The sequence below is a fragment of the Rattus norvegicus genome, chromosome 18 (genome assembly GCF_036323735.1).
Source record: "Rattus norvegicus strain BN/NHsdMcwi chromosome 18, GRCr8, whole genome shotgun sequence".
NCBI classification, from domain to species: domain Eukaryota; kingdom Metazoa; phylum Chordata; class Mammalia; order Rodentia; family Muridae; genus Rattus; species Rattus norvegicus.
In genome coordinates this window covers 27,329,457-27,349,584 of record NC_086036.1, presented here as the reverse complement: position 1 = coordinate 27,349,584, position 20,128 = coordinate 27,329,457, and the positions used below count along the sequence as shown (strand labels likewise).

The following is a 20,128-nucleotide window of genomic DNA, read 5'->3' as shown; positions in this document are numbered from 1 at the left end:
GGCTGCGGAGTACCCCGAGGTACTTGGAAATTCCTTTGTTTTTGCTAGATTTTGGGAAATCCCTCACCCTAGCTATTTCCACTATGCAAATGAGGGGAGTCCTGGCTGGCTGGTGTTTTGCTCTGGATGGAGGCTGGGCTTGGAGAGTGGCAGCTCTGTGGAAAGTGCTGTTGACTTCATTAACAGGGTTTAGGTCATTCTGCTGCTTCTGGTTTGACTGGAACCAAGTCTCTGTTTTCTTGGTGGGTTTGCTTTTTGGAGCAGTTTATCTTGTAGGATTCTGGATAAGTACTTGTTTCTTTTCTAGACTTGAAGTCATGGGTTTTTTGTTTGTTTGTTTGTTTGTTTTTGTTGGTTTGTTTTTTAATGCAACAATGTATCTTAAGCATATCCATGTATTAACTTCCACTGTCTCCCTCCAATTCTAGTTTTTAACCCAGTAATAGTCAGTTATGACTTCTTGCCACATTTCCCTCTGGTGAAGCAGCAAACCCAGTCTCAGGTAATTAATTGCAGGGTGTTTGTTTGTTTGTTTTGTTTTTTCTGTAGCTTTTTGAGCTGTGCAGGGATGACACATTAGTCCTATCTGTCACTCATTAGTCTGACCAGGACTCTGGGGTATCTCTGGAGTGCCTCTGGGGTGCTATGCAAAGAGAAATATATCTGGGGTACTTTATTAGAAGGTCTGTGTTACCTGGCCACGAGTTTTAAGGGCATTGAGGACTTCCAGTGATAGGAGCTGGAAGTCATATCTGGAGGTGGAACTGTTGGGCTCACTCTGGTGGGCTTGTGGGTCTGGCAGTTGTCCAGAAGAGATGAGGAAGAGAAATTGCTATAGGATGTGTAGATTGAATAGCAGCTGGGAGCAGTGCTTGAGCAGGCTAAGGCTGTCCCAGGCTTGCAGATCCCATGAGTAGTTGCCTGGCCAGAGATCCCTTGTGGCCAGGAGAGGACTTTTCCACTGCAAGGTCTGTTAAGGAGGCTGGTCTTTGAGGACTGTGGGGTTGTCTTGGAGAATAGGAAAGCCTTTGGATCTCACCAGAATTACTTCAGTCAGAAATCACAGCTCCTAAATCACAGTGGAATTCTCTGGGGGTCCCGAGGCAGAGAGGATGCTGGATTCCTCACCTCTCAGTATGCTCTGGAGCAGGGGACTGGGCATACCCATCTGATGTAGAGGTAAGGGGACACAGCACCTTTACCTGCCACCTGTCACCTCTACCCACTAAGCCATCTCACTAATGCACCCCCCCAAAAAAAACCCTAAATAAATACAATGAAATTAACCATATATATTATTTAATTTATTTATATTTTATGTATTCTACATGTATACCTGCATGCCAGAAGAGGGCCTCAGATTCTATTGAGGATGGTTGTGAGCCACCTGTGGTTGCTGGGAATTGAACTCAGGACCTCTGGGAGAGCTACTGGTACTCTTAATCTCTGAGCCATCTCTCCAAGACCAGAATTAACCTTACATTATAAAAAGAAAAAATAGCTTACCAAACAATTCTGTCTGCTTCTCTAACTCAGGATGCCATGCTAGACATGGCAGGGCACCCCTGTATCCCTGCAGTCAGGAAGTCCCTGCAGTGCTGGTTAATTTGCCAGGGTGACAGACTAGTTTCCTTGGAAGAGGGAATCTCAGCTGAGGGAATGGCCTCCATTACGGTAGAGCATATTCTAGACTAATGGTCGCTTTGGGTGAATCTGGTGAACTGCAGGCAGTATTGTCTCTCAGGAGGTGGTCCTGGGTTGTGTAAGAATGCAGCCTGCACAACAAGGGAGCTTCCCAGGGAAGTGTTCCTGCTTCTAGGTTCCTGCCTTCAGTTCCTGTCCTCAGTTCCTGCATTGGCTTCCCTCCATGATGGACTGTATGTAAAGCATAGGTAAAATAAGCCTCTTCATCTCCCAACTTGGTTTTGGTCACGTTCATCACAACAACAGAAAAGCAAACTAGGGCAGAGGGTAAAGCAAGAGGATTGCTAGTTTGAGAGTTTGCAGCTAGCCTGGGCTACATAGCAAGACATTGTCTTAAAAAAAAAGCTGGCAGTGGTGTGATCTCATTGCTCAGGAGGCAGAGGCAGGTGGATCTCTGAGTTTTGAGGCCAGCCTGATCTACAGACCACTGACTTGCAGGATAGCCAGAACTACATAGAAAAACCCTGTCATGAAAAACATACATACATACATACATACATACATACATACATACATACATACATACATACTACAATAAAACATTATTGTCATAAAACTTGTTCTCTTCATCACTCTCCTGGTCACTCCCATTGTAAGTGGATGTTTCCCAGGTTACTTCTTCCCAGGCTTCCCTCTTTCTTTCTTGGAATGGGGGCTTTTCTTTCAGAGTGTGTTATAGTCTGAATATGTGCTCCTCCAAGTCATGCATTGCAAGCTGTGTCCCAGCTCTGGGTGTGTGGCCTTGATTCCCTAGGATTAGTGTTCCCGTAAGAAGAGACACCAGTGCTTGCTAGGCAACTGCTCTACCACTGAGCTAAATCCCTACCCCACCAGTGAGCTTCTTACACTCACTCACTCACTCTGGTTCTTGTGTTCTCTCTCTCATGTTTTCTGTGCATACATTTGGGAAAGGTTGGTTTGGACTGAAAATCCAAAACAACTCATGCAGGCACAGGAGTGCACACAAAGGAAGATCTTTATTTGAATGAGGTGGTCAGGGACCACAGCAGACTTGGATGCTGACTGTGTCTCTGCATGTTCATCTTGGTAGTTATTTAAGCAGATGACAATTATTGTACTTGGGCCGAAACTGATCGATCATGGCTGCAGAACAGACTTGGAGCTGAGCTGTGACCCTGAGCTGGAATGTCACCGTGGCTAAGCTCCCAACCATACACGTCTTCGCCAAGTTACCCCACCAATGAGGACGTAGGGATAGAGGACTTCCTTTGGAACACGTCTCTGTGGTATATTTATCTTGTTCCCATTGGGTGGGTTATTCAGCTGTGACAGAGCAACTCACCCAGCATTGCTCGATTTGCCAACCAGGATGTCAGTTACCCAGGGGGGTCTTGGGGACTTGAAACTTTATTTCACCCCCTACTGAAAAGTTTTATTCAAAATAGATTCCTTTGGTTCCTTCTTGTATTAGGACATTGTAAACAGGCAGCTCGCTCTCTCTCTGCAAGCTAGAATGAGGTCTTCCACCAGAAACTGAATTGTCTACAACCCATATCTTAAGGTTCCAGCTTCCGGAGTGTTGAGAAAATAAATGTTTGTTATTTATGACACCAGTCATGGTAGTTTCTTGTTTTGACTGAAGCAATCTAAGATAGGGAGGTATAATCTGGCTTTTAAAAAAAATTGTCTGCTTTTGCCTAGATTTTTAAGACTAAGTGGGGATATAAAATTATTCCTAGTTAATTATTCAAAATGGCCATGTGCTGCATTCCCATGGATAATTGTAACTCCATAATAAAGGAAGCATATAATTTTTTACAGTGGTATTCAGTGCCTGATAGCTATTAGCCAAAAGGTAGCTGTCCCTGGTGAGTTACTGCAAACACGTTTTATCTGTTCTGTTACCTGCTGTTTCATGAATGCATCCCAGAAGCATCCTATCTTGTTTTTCATACTTGTCTTCTAGAGAGAATTGTTCTGATTTGCAGCTTCAGGGGATAATTACAGTGTTCATTAATTTCTGTTCTTTTATTCCCTTCCATTTATTTCTGGTTCCTTGAGAAATTTTCCCCTCATCTATACTAACAGGCTGTAAGTTCCTTCATTAAAAGGGTGTTTTACAACACTGGTTTCTCTCTTGGTATGATGGTGGAAAGACTGTGTCAGAACCTCCTTACGTGAGTAAAGGTCTCCCTGGTATGGACTAAATTGATTTAAGAGGCTTGAAGTGGGAAAGGCAGGCCCTGACCTCATGCTACACTGGAGAATTTGTTGTTGTTGTTGTATTGGAATTCCAGAACAGGAGTGGATTATTTGATTTTCTTACCATGATTAAATCATAAACATTGATCATGCATGTTATGTACAGGGCATTGAGCATAGTGTTATAGGGAACACGATTCTTGGTTCAAAGAGGTTCATATTGATTAAATGAATGGGTAGCTATATAGAGTAACTTTAACATTCAGAGATCCAGGACAGGCCCAGAGGATCAATGCCTACATGCCAGTGAATGGCTATATGTGTGCTAAATCTCTCTGGAAAGCAACAGAACTGACAACATCCACTTGAGGGCTATTGCTCTAGCTTTATTTCTGTTGTATGGTAGAATAACCTGACAGAAAGCAACTGAGGGGTTTATTTGATTTGCAATTCCAGGTTACCTACTGTCAATCACTGAGGAGAGGTCCAAGCAGGAACTCTATCAAGCAGCTAGTCACATTATATCTATGGCCAAGAGCATAGAGAAATACATGTACCAGTGCTGCCTGTGTTCTGCTTTAGACCTCCTCCAAAGGGAATGGTACTACCCACAGTGGGCCAGGTTTTCCTATATCAGTTAGTAATTAAGACAGTCTCCCACAGACATGCTTGATAATGAAACCAATCTAGATAATTCCTCAATTAAAACTATTCCTTGGTGATTCTAGGTTGTGTCAAGATGACAGTGAGAAGGAACCAAAGGAAGCAGTAGGGAAAAGGCTGTGTGGAGGGTGGCTTGTTGCACTTCTAATTTTTTCTGGTATTTTGCGCCCTCTATGTACAGTCTTCATTATAGATGGGACTGTAACTCCTGTTCTGTATAAATGCAGATTTTTTTAAAAAGTCAGAATCTCTCACTGAGGCTGGCCTTGAATTGGGTATGTAGCCATCGATAACCTTGAACTTCGAATCTTCCTCCTCCTGCTACCCCAGTGCTAGTTACAGGTGTGTCACACCGTACTGGATTTTTGCAGTGCTGGACATTGAACTCAGGGCTTTACACATGCTGAGCAAGCACTTTACCACCTGGGCTACTTCAGCATTCTGTATAAATGCAGAGTTTAAAATAAGTATCAAGTGATCATCTAAGACTCTTGAGATAGCAGGTTGTCTTAGGATAGGGCAGACCCATGTAAAATGCCGGGGAAAAGAACTGAATAGAGTAGCAAAGCAGAGGCTAAAAAGAACTTGAATTATTCTTGAACAAGTGGAAACCTAATGGCATTTGTCAGGTGAAGGCTAGGAGGATGTGGCATTCCAAGCAACATGATTGGCACATGCAAAAGCCTGGTGGCAGGAGATGGTGTCAGAGCAGTGGAGAAAAGGCTGTGTAAGGGCAGAAGACAAAGCTGCAGACCTTGACTGGGGCTGGGTGGTGTGGGATTGGAGTGTAGAATTTGGTCTGTGTGTCAGTCAGCGTTCTCCAGGGTAAGAGAAGTTACAGAATGAATCTCCGTATTTGGAAGGGGATGTATTAGAGTGGCTTACAGGCTGTAGTCCAGCTAACCCAATAGTGGCTGCCTATGAATGGAAAGTGGTGTTTCAGCCCATGAGGCTGGTGGTCTCAGCTGGGCTTCAGTGTGCTCCAGAATCCAATGAAGCTTCCAGTGAAGCTCCAATGCTAGGGAGGGAGTGGGCTCGTTAGTGAGGTAAAAGCAAACAGAAAGGGGCTGGGGATTTAGCTCAGTGGTAGAGCGCTTACCTAGGAAGCGCAAGGCCCTGGGTTCGGTCCCCAGCTCCGAAAAAAAGAACCAAAAAAAAAAAAAAAAAAAAAAAAAAAAAGCAAACAGAAAGAGCAAACGTCCTTCTTCCAGATGCATACTTAGGTAGAAGGTATGGCCTGGACTACAGGCATCTCAAAGGTCCAGATTAGAAATGAATCTTCCCACTTCAAATTAAGCAAAAAGTCATTTATTAGCTATCCTAGGTATAGTTAAATTGACACCCAAGAGTAGCCTTCACAGCTTTGAACTCAGGACCTCTGGAAGAGCAGCTGTGCTCTTACCATGGGGTCAGCTCTCCAGCTCCCACAGTCTGTAGTTTTGAGGGTCATAGAAAAATACAGTTTTTTAATAAAGCAGGAGATAGGGTTGAATTCATGCAGTGGCTGTTGAGTAATCAAGGAGTGTTCATTTGCTGATCTTTGTACCCCAGGATCCTTTGACAGAGTAATGAGGGCTACCTGTTTTTTCCAGATCCCCACCTGTATGGGGATCTGAGTCAGGAGGCTGGCCTGCCACAGGCCTGAGGGCCTGGCATTTGATCTCAGCCTGGTCGCCCAAGGCAGTGCTGCTGAGCTTGGCGGTCCGCGCTGGAGAGCAGCTGCTCAAACCTTGTCTCACTGCACAGCGTCTGCACAGCAGCTTAAAATTCCTCAGCCATGCTCTCTACAAATTGAAAAATTTTACAACAATGTCATATCAACAGAAGAAGTCTTGAAAAGTAGGACTGAGAAATAAAGGCCTCTCTGCCTTTTCTCCCTGCAAGGGAGTTTGAAAAATATAGAATTTCTAAGTTTCATGTTAAATATCCTTGGGGTTTCTTTTCCTTTCCTTTAAAAAAGTTTTTTTTTTTTCTATTAACCAAAACTCCAACAGAGACGCTTGTGGGAAAGTAATTCCTTTTGGCTTGGAGTTTAAACTCCACGTTGTGAGCTTTTTAATTTTCTTCCATCGGCAGTGGGTTGAGACCCAACTGTGCAGTCACTGGGGCTCGCACAGTCCTGTTGTTGGGCAAGTTATCTCTGGGAATCTGTTTCCCCCATGTACATACCTAGTGAAAGCCAAGTGAAATCAATGTTTAATCAAGGAGATGAAGGAGGAGGGCTCCTTAGAAAAGAAATCATAAGGCCCCGAAGTACCAGGTATGTTAAAAAGTGAAGTTTGTATTTGCTGCCTGCTGCTAGGCATGGTTTAATGTCAGGAAAACAGGAGGCTGTAAAGAAACACTTGGAAAGCTGCCGAGCCGGGGAGAGCAGTGAGCGTGCTTTTCTCTGCTCCTCTCCCTTCAGTCTGGGCACACCTGTGTTCCCAGCATCCTGTGCAGATTGTGTTCACAGGCACGGAGATACGTGAAAGAGTGTGTGATTAGGAGCTTCTTCCTCTCTTTCCTGTTGCTCCTTCTCTGGCCTCTCGCTCTGCTATTTGTTCATTTTCTTCACAGGGCTGCTCATTCAGCTACATTTATTCCTTCTTAGTGCTATGAGGGCCAATTTCATGAAATAGGGTGGAGGAAACATTTCCAGTGGGCTGAGGCTGAGGGACTGATTGGGTCTCTCCTCTGTTTTGTATTTGTTTTGGAGAGCAGATCCAGCGTGCTGTGGATACCCATATCCTCCTGAAGACTGCCTTGTACGTCTGCCAAGCAGATGTGTTGTTTCCACCTTCTGACTCTCCTCCTGGCTGTGCGGGATGGAGGATGATGGAGGATGAGGTGGGAGTGCAGACTCCAGCTCACTGGCTCTCCTTGGAATTTGTCTCCATGGCCAGGGAAGGGTCATTGTGTCAAGCCATGCTTTCTTTGCTTGGGATTTGAGTTCTATGACCATAGGCCCCACTTTTAGGTTCTGGGCTCTTAAAGCAGTGACATTTCTAAAGAATCCATGCAGGGCCAGATCTTCCCTGAAACCTCTGGTATCTGTCATTGTTCAACGGGCTGTGAGTGCTTTTCTTTCTTTCTTTTTCTTGGATATTTTATGTATTTACATTACAAATGTTATCACCTTTCCCTTATCCCATACCCCCTCTCCCTTCCCCCTGCTTCTATGAGGATACTCCCACTCCCACCCACCCTCTCACTCCCACTTCAATGCCCTGGCATTCCCCTACCCTGGGAAAATGAGCCTTCACAGGACCAAAGGCTTCTCCTCCTATTGATACTAGACAATGCCATTCTCTGCTACAGATGTGGCAGGAGCCATGGCTCCCTCCATATATGTACTCATTGGTTGGTGGTTTAGTCCCTGGGAACTCTGGTGGGGTCTGTTTGGTTGATACTGTTGTTCTGCCTCTGGTGTTGCAAATCCCTTCAGCTCCTTCAGTCTTTTCTCTAACTCCTCTATTGGGGTCCCCTTGTTCAGTCCAATGGTTAGCTGCAAGCATCCTCATCTATATCAGTAGAGCCTCTCAGGGGACACCCATATCTGGCTCCTGTCACCAAGCACTTCTTGGCATCAGCAGTAATGACTGGGTTTGGTGACTGCATGTGGGATGGATCCCCAGGTGGGGCAGTCTCTGGATGACTTTTTCTTCAGTCCCTGCCCCACTCTTTGAAAAGAGAGTTTTATTGAGAGCTATTTTAAGAGTTCAGGAGAGTAGACGTTGGTTATTCCAGCAATCCTGGGTTGAGCAAGTAAAAGCTGCATGATTCCTGCCTCCTCACTGTGGTATTCTGCCTGAGTCTGACCTACTGAAAGCCTCTAGGGGGTTGCCCTCTCTTAAAATGAGAATGGCTTCCAGCACTTAGGGGTTTGAACAGGAACATGGGGAATTGGAACGCTTGGTAAATAAACTGATAGTAGTTGATAAGTAGGGGTGGAAGGAAAGGGAAAACTGGTATCCAGCGTGCATGTGCTTCTGACTCATTTGGGCAGCTCCAGAGGAGGATCAGGCATACAGAGTGAAAAACAAGGGTTCAGTTTTGGACTTGAGTGTGAAACAAACAGGAGACTAAGGTAGGATTATCCTTCAGGTTGAGGCAGCATGAAGGTTATGCTGAAGATCCCATGTAGCTTTGATGTTCCAATCATTCACTGCATTATGTCTCTGTGAATAGATAATGCAATCCAACTCCAAATCTGTTTACCTCTGAATTACAAGGCTAAGGAATGAGCTCATGAGCTAAGGTCACAGACTATGTTGATCCATCTACCTAGATGGCCAGCCTCATTCTACCCCTCTTTTTCTCCTTTAAGGCCTTTCTGAAAAGAGAGATTCCAGAGATGTGCTAGGACAGTACAGTGAGTTATGTATTCAGAACTTAAGTCTGTGTGGGAAAGGTCCTTGTCTATTTTCCTTGTCGCTCCTCAGCCTTTGCTCTAGCATATACTCATTGAAATGAACGCATGCACCAAGTTTTGGGTCTCTAAGTCTTCAAAAAGCAGGGTAGCTTCTATTCGAGTTGTTCCCTTCATTGTCTTTGGCTAACTTGCTTTCCACTTTGGATCTTCCAAGCTTACTTCTTCTTCTGGTGTGCCCTCTGTGACCCCATACAATGCTTGCACTCGCTGTCTTTGGCAGGACTCTAACTTAGTGTGTCCCTTGTCCTTCTGGGAGCTTCTAGGACAGATATGTATCTCTGCGTATTCTGTACACCCTAGCATCTGGTGCATATTTAGGGTGTTGCAGGCCTTGACAATACCTATGGAAGTGTATTATCTTCCAGTTGAATGTGTCGAAGTAACAACTGGATATAAATGTTCCAATTTTTAAATTTTTTCATAATGTATGAATTTTTGTTTTTATAGTGCTGTTTGAGAGGGTGAACAATTTGCAAAAATACGTTTTTAGGATTGGCTTGTTAACTACACATCTAGGGTTGAGATGGCTTTTGTGTGGGTGTAAGCCTCAGGTAGTAAGTAGGCTGTACATCAGTGCTGTGTGGGCATAGTACTTTTTTTTTGTGATTTTTGGATGCTTTCCACATTTCTGTGAATTATAAGCTAAACATCTGGCTTCTCTGAATCCAGGGCTTGTGTCTTTACTGGTTGTTTATGGGAGTGGTTGCTTCTCATGGTGAGAGCCTGCAGTATTAACCAGACTTCTCAAAGTTAGTATTTTCTCTTGGCATTACCAGAGGCTGCTGCTGCTGCTGTTAGTTTGAGAGTCACCACAAGAAGAGTGTGAGTGGTTAGAGGCAGAATGGAATAATTGTGAAGAATTGCTTCTCATCTGACAAACTCTTAGGCAAAATAGAGGAAGACATAGAGAGAGCTGAGCAACAGAGACAAAGTAAGGTCAACCAAGACTGAGGGAGCTATTCTGTAAGGAAGCGATAATGAGCTGAGTTACTTGTTATAATGCTGAGACGAGGAAAAGACTGGGCATCTCTCATACCCTTGTTCTTAAAATTGTTATCTTGGGTCTGGAAAGATGGCTTAGTGGTTAAAGAGCACTCTTGCAGACATACAGGTTTGGTTTCTAGCACTACATGGGGCCCACAACCATCTGTAACTCCAGTTCCAGTGGGTCTGACTCTTTCTTTCTCCACAGGCACCAGGCACACATGTGGTAGACAGCCATACATGCTGTCAGAACACCTATTACATAAAATAAAAATTACAAAAGATGTTGTCTTACTTATGACTCCCTGGGGCTGTGTTATGGCACACCTGAACTATAGGCTTTAATGATTTCTGATTTTTAGCCAGATATACTCTGCCTAAAAGCCATGGGTAAAGTGGACTGGTCTTGAGCAGGTCAGTGGCGTGTTGCTCTCATTTAGCTGATCTAGTTCGGGGAGAAGGCTAGCTGCTGAGCCATCCCCAAGCTTACTGTGACACGAAGAGACTTCCGGGTCCCGCTGGTATCTCCATCACAAGCTCACTCATTGGAACCCAGAATCCCGTTGCAAATTCCCATCCTGGATGCTGCTGTTGGCTAGCTGTACCTCTGTCAGTTGCAGGCTGATGACGCCTGGCAGGCTGGGATTTGGTTGGTGGCATCTTGCAAGGCCCCTTGACCCTACCTGCTGTCACAAACCCTTATTCACATGCATGAATGTTTCTTGATATACTATTCCTAAGAACAGATACCAGATGGGAAAAATAACTCTCTTGGGTTTATGTGTGCTTTAAAAAACTATCCTTTAAAAAATAATTGTAGCTGCCTTTGGTTCTTTTCCACGCTCAGAATGTTTGTTGGCCATGTTCTGTTCTGTGGAGACCAGCAAAGCTGTAAAGAGAACCCACTTCATTAAGAGACTCTAGAAGAAAACCTGAGCAACTCTTGGTGCTTCCCCAGGGATATGCATCTTTCCTCCTCCATACCATGCCAAAGTTGGGCCCCAGGTACGACTCGTCAGAGCAGTGTGCTTCCTACTGTTGTCCAATACCCTGAAGTAACTAACAGAACACGGGACGTTTGAGGTGAAAGTGTTAAACTGTTCCTAGTAAACAGTTATTTAACTGTCAGTTCCTAGGTGGTTTTAATACCGTTTCTTGAACTCAAGTTTGGTTACTGTAGTTGACATAGATACTGGACAAATGCAGGTTCTTTGTTGAGACCTGGGACATAGTTGAACATGGAGAAGTGACAACACTCAGTTTACAGCTGCCGACATAATCAGCTGTTTCCCACGCTGATTGCTCTCCTCTGTAGTGCTGATGCAGTGAATTGTTAATGGACAAGCTCTTGCTGTGCCAATCAGGGTTGTAATGAGGCCATTTGGATAGTTGGACATAAACTCTGAGACTGAGGACTTTTAATGCCATGTTACGCTTCAGCCCTAGCGTAGAACCTAAGCTTTCGGATGTAAACTCTGAGACTGAGGACTTTTAATGCCATGTTACGCTTCAGCCCTAGCGTAGAACCTAAGCTTTCGGATGTAAACTCTGAGACTGAGGACTTTTAATGCCATGTTACCCTTCAGCCCTAGCGTAGAACCTAAGCTTTCGGAAGTGCTCTGACAGGGCTGTATTCCTGTCACTTAGATGGTAGTAGTTAAAGACCAGAAGTTCAAAGTTTAAGCTCCCATTTTTAAATTGAGTTTGTCCTTCTGTTGTTGAGTTGTATTATGTATTCTGATACTATATTCTTTTTAAAACATTTAAGTTAAACTTGTTTTTATGTGTATTAGTGCCTTGCCTGCATGTATATCTGTGTGGGAGTAACAAGCCTGGAGTTAGAGTTGTTAGCTTCCGTGTGGGTGCTGGGATTCTAATGTGGGTCTAGGAAGAGCAGTCAGTTCCCCTAACTGCTGAGCCCTCTCTCCAGTACCCCGATATTATCTTATCAAATTTGATCTGTAAACATTTCTCCCCAGTGCTGGGCATATGAGAGCCCTGGCTTTGCACATGCCAAGGAAGCACTTTACCAACTGAGCTATATCCTAAACTTGTATTTTTGTTTTTTTTTTTCCAATTTAGAATGTGTTTTTGATGTGGAAAAACTTTTGAAGATAAAATTTAAAAACAATTAAATGTATACATCTGCATCTACTTATCTTTTCTGCATCAAAAACATATTCTACATTGAGATGACATACATGCACATGTGTTGTATTCTGTCCCCACAGTTCATTCCCATTGGTTTATATGTTTATCTTATGTCAATTCTTCATTTTTTATTGACCTTTATAGTAAGTTTTGAAATAGGAACTTGTATAAATTCAACTTTTGTCTCCTACTTTGTTCTTTTTCAAGATTTTTTGCGTATTTAGGGTCCTCTAAAATCCCATGTGAAGATTTTTTTTTCTTATTTCCATAAAAAATACCACTGGGAAGAATTGTGTGTTGCTTTGGGTTGACTTGTCTGTTCTTTCTTTCTTTCTTTCTTTCTTTCTTTCTTTCTTTCTTTCTTTCTTTCTTTTTGGAATTGTCACTTTGATAGTGTTAAATCTTTTAATCCACCCCAATCTTTTAACACACCCCATCCTTTTAATGTCTTTCTGTTTATTTAGGTAATTTCTTTAGCAGTGTTTTATAGTTTTTAGTATGCGTCTTTCACCTTTTTTGTTAATTAATTCCTAAGCATTTTATTGTTTTTGGTGATGTTTTAAGTGACATTACCTTTCAGCTTCTCTTTTTAAATTTTAAATTATGTATTCCTGCCTGTGTCTGTGTGGGTCAGTGAGTGCAGGTGCCCTCGGAGGTCTGAGGAGTCTGCTGTCAGAGCAGAACTCCGGGCTGTGGTGAGTCGCTAGCTATGGGTGCTGGTACCTGGACACTGCAAGAGCAGTGCATGCTCTTAACCACCAAGCTGCCTCCAGCCCCATCTTCATTCCTTTTTGGTAACTATTTTTTTTTCTTCATTTAAGAACTCTAGCAGAATCTTGGTTGATTCTCTAGATTTTTTTTTTAAAAACACACAAGATGATGTTCTGTTCCATAGAGATAATTTTCCTCTCCCTTTCATTTAGATGTCTTCCTTCCAACCTTCCAATTGCACTGGCTGTTGGTACTTTTTCTGAAGTGTCCCAGCAGGTATCTTGTGCTTGATTTTTTTTTTTTTTTTTGGTTCTTTTTTTCGGAGCTGGGGACCGAACCCAGTGCCTTGCGCTTCCTAGGTAAGCGCTCTACCACTGAGCTAAATCCCCAGCCCCGTGTGCTTGATTTTGGCTGAAGGACTTTCAGTCTTTACCCAGGAACATCACATTCCCTATCTATTTTCACGTGTCTTCTTCATTGTTTGGTGAGGTTCCATTCTATTCTGGTTGCCTTTGTTCAGAAAGGGTTTTGGGTTTTTGTTAACACTTTTCCTTTATCAGTTGAGATGATCATATGTTTCCCACTTTGGTTAAACTTCCTAGGACAAACGCGATTTGATCATGTTGATACATTTGATCAAGCTGCTGCTTCTTCCTTTTTTTTTTTTTTTAAAGATTTATTTATTTGTTTGTTTATTTATTTTATGTATATGAGTACACTGTAGCTGTCTTCAGACACACCAGAGGAGGGCATCAGATCCCATTACAGATGGTTGTGAGCCACCATGTGGTTGCTGGGAATTGAACTCAGAACCTCTGGAAGAGCAGCTAGTGCTCTTAACCACTGAGCCATGTCTCCAGCCCTTGATCAAGCTTCTTAATATGCTACTAGATACGGTTTACTAACGGTATGTTCAGTATGGTTAGGTTCAGTTAGGTATGGTTTTTACATTTATATGCCTATGGAGGGGCCTGTAATTTTCTTATAATGTTTTTGTCTGGCCTTTATATCAGGGTTAGGCTAATCTCATAGAATAATGAAAAAGGAAGTGTTCTCTTATGCTTTTTTGAAGAGTTTGAGAAGGATTTGAGCACTGTACCTTTTATTATTTAAACCATCTATGTATGATGTGTGTGTGTGTGTGTGTGTGTGTGTGTGTGTGTGTGTGTGTGTTTATGAGCACTCCCTCCCCACACATGTCATTAAGACTCACTGACTGATATATTTCCTAGGATTTTCCTGTTTTTATTGCCCAGCCTCACAGGAACACTAGCATCATATGTGCTACCATGTCCAGCTCTTTTTGTTTTGTGTTAATGTGGGTTCTAGGAATTTAAGCTCAAGTCCCCAAGGTTTCATGTCAAGGGCTTTGCTCACTGAGCCACGTCCTGCCCACTGCTGCCACTCTTAACAAGGTGAGGTCTTGGCATCCTTTGCCTTGCACTCCCTATTTGAAGTTCTAGTCTTGAAGCTGGGTAAGATCAACGTTTTCATATTTTGCCTTGACAGTTCTTTCTTGACCACTTTTCTAGGAGCCAGTCACACTGATTCTTAAAGCCCACACTGGAGGCTGCCCTGACAAATAGGGCTAAGTTGTAGTTTTCTCTATGTGTTCTATATTTCCTTGTGGTGATAGGTGGATGGTCTGATCTTGGACTTGCCAAGCAGGCCTGAGGAGTCATCCAAGAGATTGTTGAAAGAGAGCTTATTTCTTGAATCAAATGTTTCTTGAATATTAACATTTTAGGATAAAAGACTTTGTTGAGCACTGCTTGCTATAATTTTAGGTTTCTATATGATCATGGATATGGCCACACATATTTTGTTTAAATGAGTAATTCATATATATGCTTCTTCTTCTGTATTTTGAGAAGGAGTTTCATTTGAGACTGGGTTTCACTATGTAGCTCTAGCTGGCCTTGAACTTTCAGTGATCATTCTATTTCTATCTCCTTGGTAATATTTTCTTTACCTGTTTTTATTGATCCCAATAGATGCGTTTAGGTGTTTTGCCTGAATGTATATCTGTGTACCATGTCTGTGCTGGTGCCCATTGATGCCAGAAGAGGGCATCAGATCACTATGACAGGAGTTGCAGACAGTTGTGAACTGTTGTGTGAGTATTTGAAATTGAACCCAGGTCCTTTGGAATAGCAGTCAGTGCTCTTAACTGCTGAGCTATTTCTCCAGTCCTCTAAACAATTTTTAAAATGGCGAATCATTGGCTAGCCCATGATTTTTTTTTATTGTTTTTGCTTTTACGCAATTGGCAGATTTTTTTTTTTTTTTGAGTGCCAGACAGTGTTGGACCTTGAGGATCAAGGACTAGGTTAGGCAGGCAGTTATGCCTAACTCTTATGGACTAGCTAGTCAGATGGGCTTCAGCTGTGACAAGCCTGTGACGTAGAACTTGACCACCGAAGAGAGCCCAAGGTTCTAGCTTTCTTTCTGTGCTGAAGTACTTTGGGCTAAAAGCGACTTGGGGGAGGGGTTTTATCTTCCAGGTCACAGTCCGTCATCAAAGGGAGTAGGTCAAGAACCTTGAAAGCGAGACTGCGTGCTATTCCACACAGCACTTCCTCCAATCCAGGAACTCATTCTCTGTCCAGAGGGCACAGCACAGCCGTGGAAGAATGCTGCCTGCGTCCTTGATCTCTGGCTTACTTATCTAGTTTCCTCATAGAGCCCAAGACTACCTGCCCAGGGAAGAGTCCTGGCCATGGCGGCCTTCCGACTTAAGTTAACAAGACGTAACAGACCACCAAGTTGAAAAAAGATGCCAAGTTGACAGTTAATGCTAACTAGGGAGCCTTGCTTTCCCCCTTCCCTTTCTTTCTTCTCTTCCCCTTCTTTCCTGTCTCTGTGTCTCTGTGTCTCTGTCTCTGTCTCTGTCTCTCTCTGTCTCTCTGTCCCCTGCTGTGGTTCTGAGGCAGGCCTGGAGCTTAAAGCTGACCTTATATTTGTGCTCTTCCTGTTTGTAGGATTATGGTTTCACCCCCTCCCCCCATTTTTGTCACTTTCAATGTCTCAAACTTTACAGAGCATGTATTATACACAAGTAATATCCTTATGACATTTTCATACATGTGCATATTGTATTTTGATCACCCCATTGCCCTCATCTTTTTTTTGAAAGAATCTTCACTAGAACTCAATATATAGTCTGCTCTGACCTTGAATGTCCTCCCGCCCAGTCTCCTAAGTGCTGTGATTACAGACTTGTATCACTGCCATCCTTGTCTTCTAAGATGCAAAGGAGACTTTGGCAGAATAGTGACAATTCTACTAAAACGAGTATCTGAGGGGAGCCCAGGAAGGCTTGTCCTGGGTACGTGGCAGAGGTAGTTCTGAAGTAGGGCTGCCGTTTCCTAGGCAATACTCTGCTTAGTATTTTTAGTGTGTGGTCACAGCAGAACTAAATGTAGTTTCTGATCCCAAATTGGTAATAAATGTAGATATATTTAGAGCCAGAAACAATGCATTTAAAATCCTCTGCTCCTTAATTGTGTGCCAAGTGCTGAGTTTAGGTTTCTTTGTTTCTTGGCTACCTACCCAGCCTCCCACCATCTTTTGGAGAAGGCGCTTGGATTTTCTCTGGGTGTTGGGTGGGATTGTGAAACCCGTGAGTTATGGGTCTCTGAGTTATGTTGAGAGGCATCAGATCTTGTGTGTGTGTGTGTGTGTGTGTGTGTGTGTGTGTGTTTCTGCCCACGTATGTAAATGTGCATGTTTTAAAATTCATCTCCCTTTCAGATTTTTAAGGATGTGGTATTATAAATAGCTGTGGACTCTCAGGCACTTAAAAGTAAAATATAATGTTTCAGTTACCTGCAGATAGTCAAAGACTACATGGATAGTTAAAAGTTCTATGCTCAATGTCTGTCCTCTCATATTGCCACAAATGTTTTTGCAGGTAAATGCCATTAAGGAACGCCCTACTTGTCGCCTGTCTTCCAATTAGAAAGTCATATTTCATGCAGGCTACAACAGTGGTTTCTCATGTTTTCTCAGTGAACTTTGTTTTAAATAATTGTATCATCTGAGCCTTAGATGTGGAAAGCCTGGTTCAGAGAACCTTGTTCCAGCATCCACAGGACGCCTAACAACTGTCTATAATTCCACTTACAGGTTATCTGATTTGCAATTCTGGCCTCTGAGAGCACTGTATGCAGTGGCTTACCATTGGGTGTAGCTTTTGCCATCCCACCTAAGCTCCTGGAATGGGCCACACAACCAGCCCCCACCCAGCTTCTCAGAATCACCGATAAAAGACACAGACACACACTTGACAATTTCAACTTGCCTTTGGACACAATCGTTGGGCGCTACTTTCCCTGCCTGGAAAAGTGTGCCCTTATCGATATTCTTATCTCGAACCTCCCACCTGCCCTAAACTTTAGTGGCTTGGATACATCTAATCCCTGCTAAACACCCCGACCATCTGCCTATAGAAGCGGCCACAGGCTGTCACTCCTCTCCCTTGTGTCTGTCTCTTGCCTCCAAGGACCTGGAAGTCCTGCCTATTCCTTTTGCCCAGCAATTGGCCTATGGCTTCTTTACTGACAGATCAAGAACCAATTGGGGATCAGGACAGCATCAGAACCACCCCTACAGTGCATTTCTTTACATGCAGGCAAAACACTCATACACATAAAAAATATAAGAATATGAACTGTATCTATATGAGTATGACTATTGAGTGCTTATAACCCACACTGGCACAGAATAGGGGTTGGTATGCTGGTTGGAACTATGAACTGAAAGTTTTATCTCCCTCTAGAATCTTCTGGTCCCACTAAGAGACTCTGCTGTCCTTTGGAAGCCTAGAGGCATTAGGAAAGATGAATTCTGATTCCTGCTCTGCTGTGCTGGCTGTGGCTGCTGCTAAAATCCATGATAGTCTGGAGAGATAGAAGAGCAGCAGCAGGCGTGTGGAGGCAGGCCTCATTATCAGGAAGCTGGACTCGGAAGCATCTTTCTGCTTTTAATCAATTGGCACTGATTCAGAGGCAGCCAGTATCACTTAGGTTTCAGTGTGTGCACCCCAGCCATCATGTAGTCCATGTTTGTGGGTGATTTGTACTCAGGACTGGGCTCCAAGCAGAGGCAATCCTGGATGGTGACGGAATCTACTACTTTGCTTTGCCCAGAATATTCTCTATTAATAGATATTTAACTACAAGGTTTTTCATTTTTATTTTGTTATGAAAAGTTCACACTATGTAAGCCTAGCTGGCCTGGCACTTGCTGTTTAGACCAGGCTGGCCTCAAACTCACAGAGATCTGCCTGTCTGTTTCCAGAGTGCTGGGACCAAAGTGCTGCCCAACTTAGCTGCAAGATTATTTGAAATTCCGCTTTGTCTCAGGCACTGTTCTGTATGTTTTGTTATCTGATAACCATGCAACTAAGCAGTTACTTGCAAGCCTTCTTTAAAGATCTGAGACTTAACAATGTTAATCATCTAGCTCAAAGTCATACTGCTAGTCAGGGGGATCTGAATCAACCCAGAGTCCTATTAGAGTAGAGATGAGATGGAGTAGAGCTTCTTGTAACTGTGATTGCTATTGTCAGCACCAGCAGATCACTCTCAGGACCTCAGGCAGAGAGAGCCATGGAACAATTATAAAGGAGATTCTCCATGGCTTATTTAGTGGAAGGCACAGTGACCAGGCAGAGGCTTTTCCCCACATTGTGTGTGTGTGTGTGTGTGTGTGTGTGTGTGTGTGTGTGTGTGTGTGTGTGTGTGTGTGACAGAGAGAGAGAGAGAGAGAGAGAGAGAGAGAGAGAGAGAGAGAGAGAGAGAGACTTGGACATGATAGAAAGGTCTATCCACAAGAGGGCCCCAGTAGGCTCATTTAAAAATTTCTCATAGCATAACGTGTAAGTTTTTATTTATACTATTGCAGAACAGATAAAATGGTGGACTCAGTTTCCGTGGCTGATTTCACAGACCAATGTAAAGACAGCATGACCCATGGAAAGAGCTCTGGTTCTGGGGCCAAACTGGCTTTCCATCCTCACTCTATTGTTCTGTGGCTGCATGAATTCTGGCTAGTCACTGACCCTCTGAAGTTTGGTCCCTCAGGGTAAAATGAGCAGCATATCAGAACCACCTCAGAGGGCTGCTGTGGCAGGTAAATGAGCTTAGCTCAGCACATGCACAGTGCTCTATGAGTGTAGGTGTAGTTATTATTTGACAGAATTGATTTTCCTCTGAGAGGCTTAGTAATTGTGTTGGAATACAGGGCAGGAGTCTGGTTCGGTTCTCTTCAGCACCAACTGCTTCAACTGCTTTAGTACAACTCCATAAAGAACAGATGCTTCTGAGTAGACTGGACATGACTAAGGACTCAGAATCAGTAGAATCGTGTCTGACTTGAGTTTCTCCTTGGAGAATTTGCCTCCCTGCCCCATTTCTCTGATGGGATTACTGTTTCCTCACTGCCCTGCGACTGTGTGCATTGGGACATGGCTATATATTGTCATAGGAACCTGATCTATGGCATTGGAGAATCCCTCTCTGATACTATAGAGTGATTTGTTTTTTTTTTATTAAGACTCCAGTGGAATGTTGAAAATTTCCAAACTCCAAAGTATACAAAGTTAAAACAACACGTTGTGCTCCTCTGTGACTGAATGGCCCTCTTGCTGCCTCATTGCCAAACCCAATGCATCAATTCCTCCTCACTGAGATTGATCTCTTGGCATTACTGTCATTGCTGGGGTCACTGATGGTTCTGAGCTGCCCGATGTGGGCATTGGGAACTGAACTCATGCCCTCTGGGAGAACAAGTGCCCTTAACTGCTAAGCCATCTTTCTAGCTCCTTTTTTTTTTTTTTTTTTTTTGCTTCTTTTTTTCGGAGCTGGGGACCGAACCCAGGGCCTTGCGCTTCCTAGGTAAGCGCTCTACCACTGAGCTAAATCCCCAACCCCTCTAGCTCCTTTTCTTACTCTCTTTTAAAAAACATTTTTAAATTATTCTTTGACAATTTTTCCCAGCACTTGGGAGGCAGAGGCAGAGAGGCAGAGAGGCAGAGAGAGGCAGAGAGGCAGAGAGAGGCAGAGAGAGGCAGAGAGGCAGAGAGAGGCAGAGAGAGGCAGAGAGAGGCAGAGAGGCAGAGAGAGGCAGAGAGAGGCAGAGAGGCAGAGAGGCAGAGAGGCAGAGGCAGAGGCAGGTGGATCTCTGTGAGTGTGAGACTAGCATGGTCTACAAAGTGAGTTTGAGGACACCCAGGGTTACACAGAGAAACCGAGTCTTGAAAAAACAGTTTTATAATGCATATAATATATTTGATTATACCTCCCTCCTTACCCATTTATATTCTCTTTCTGTTTC

The 20,128-nt window shown here is 43.5% G+C and overlaps 1 protein-coding gene across 4 annotated transcripts in view; it reads left to right on the top strand.

Annotated features, from left to right (window-relative positions):
• Sil1 (SIL1 nucleotide exchange factor) overlaps positions 1-20,128 on the top strand; it is a 231,934-nt gene that overhangs the window by 28,875 nt on the left and 182,931 nt on the right. The window contains exon 2 of one of the 4 annotated variants that reach the window (XM_008772025.4): positions 10,776-10,933. The exons of the other annotated variants lie outside the window; for them this stretch is intronic. The gene's annotated coding sequence lies outside the window, so the exon portion shown is untranslated. The remainder of the gene's footprint in view (positions 1-10,775; positions 10,934-20,128) is intronic. 4 annotated transcript variants of the gene reach the window in all.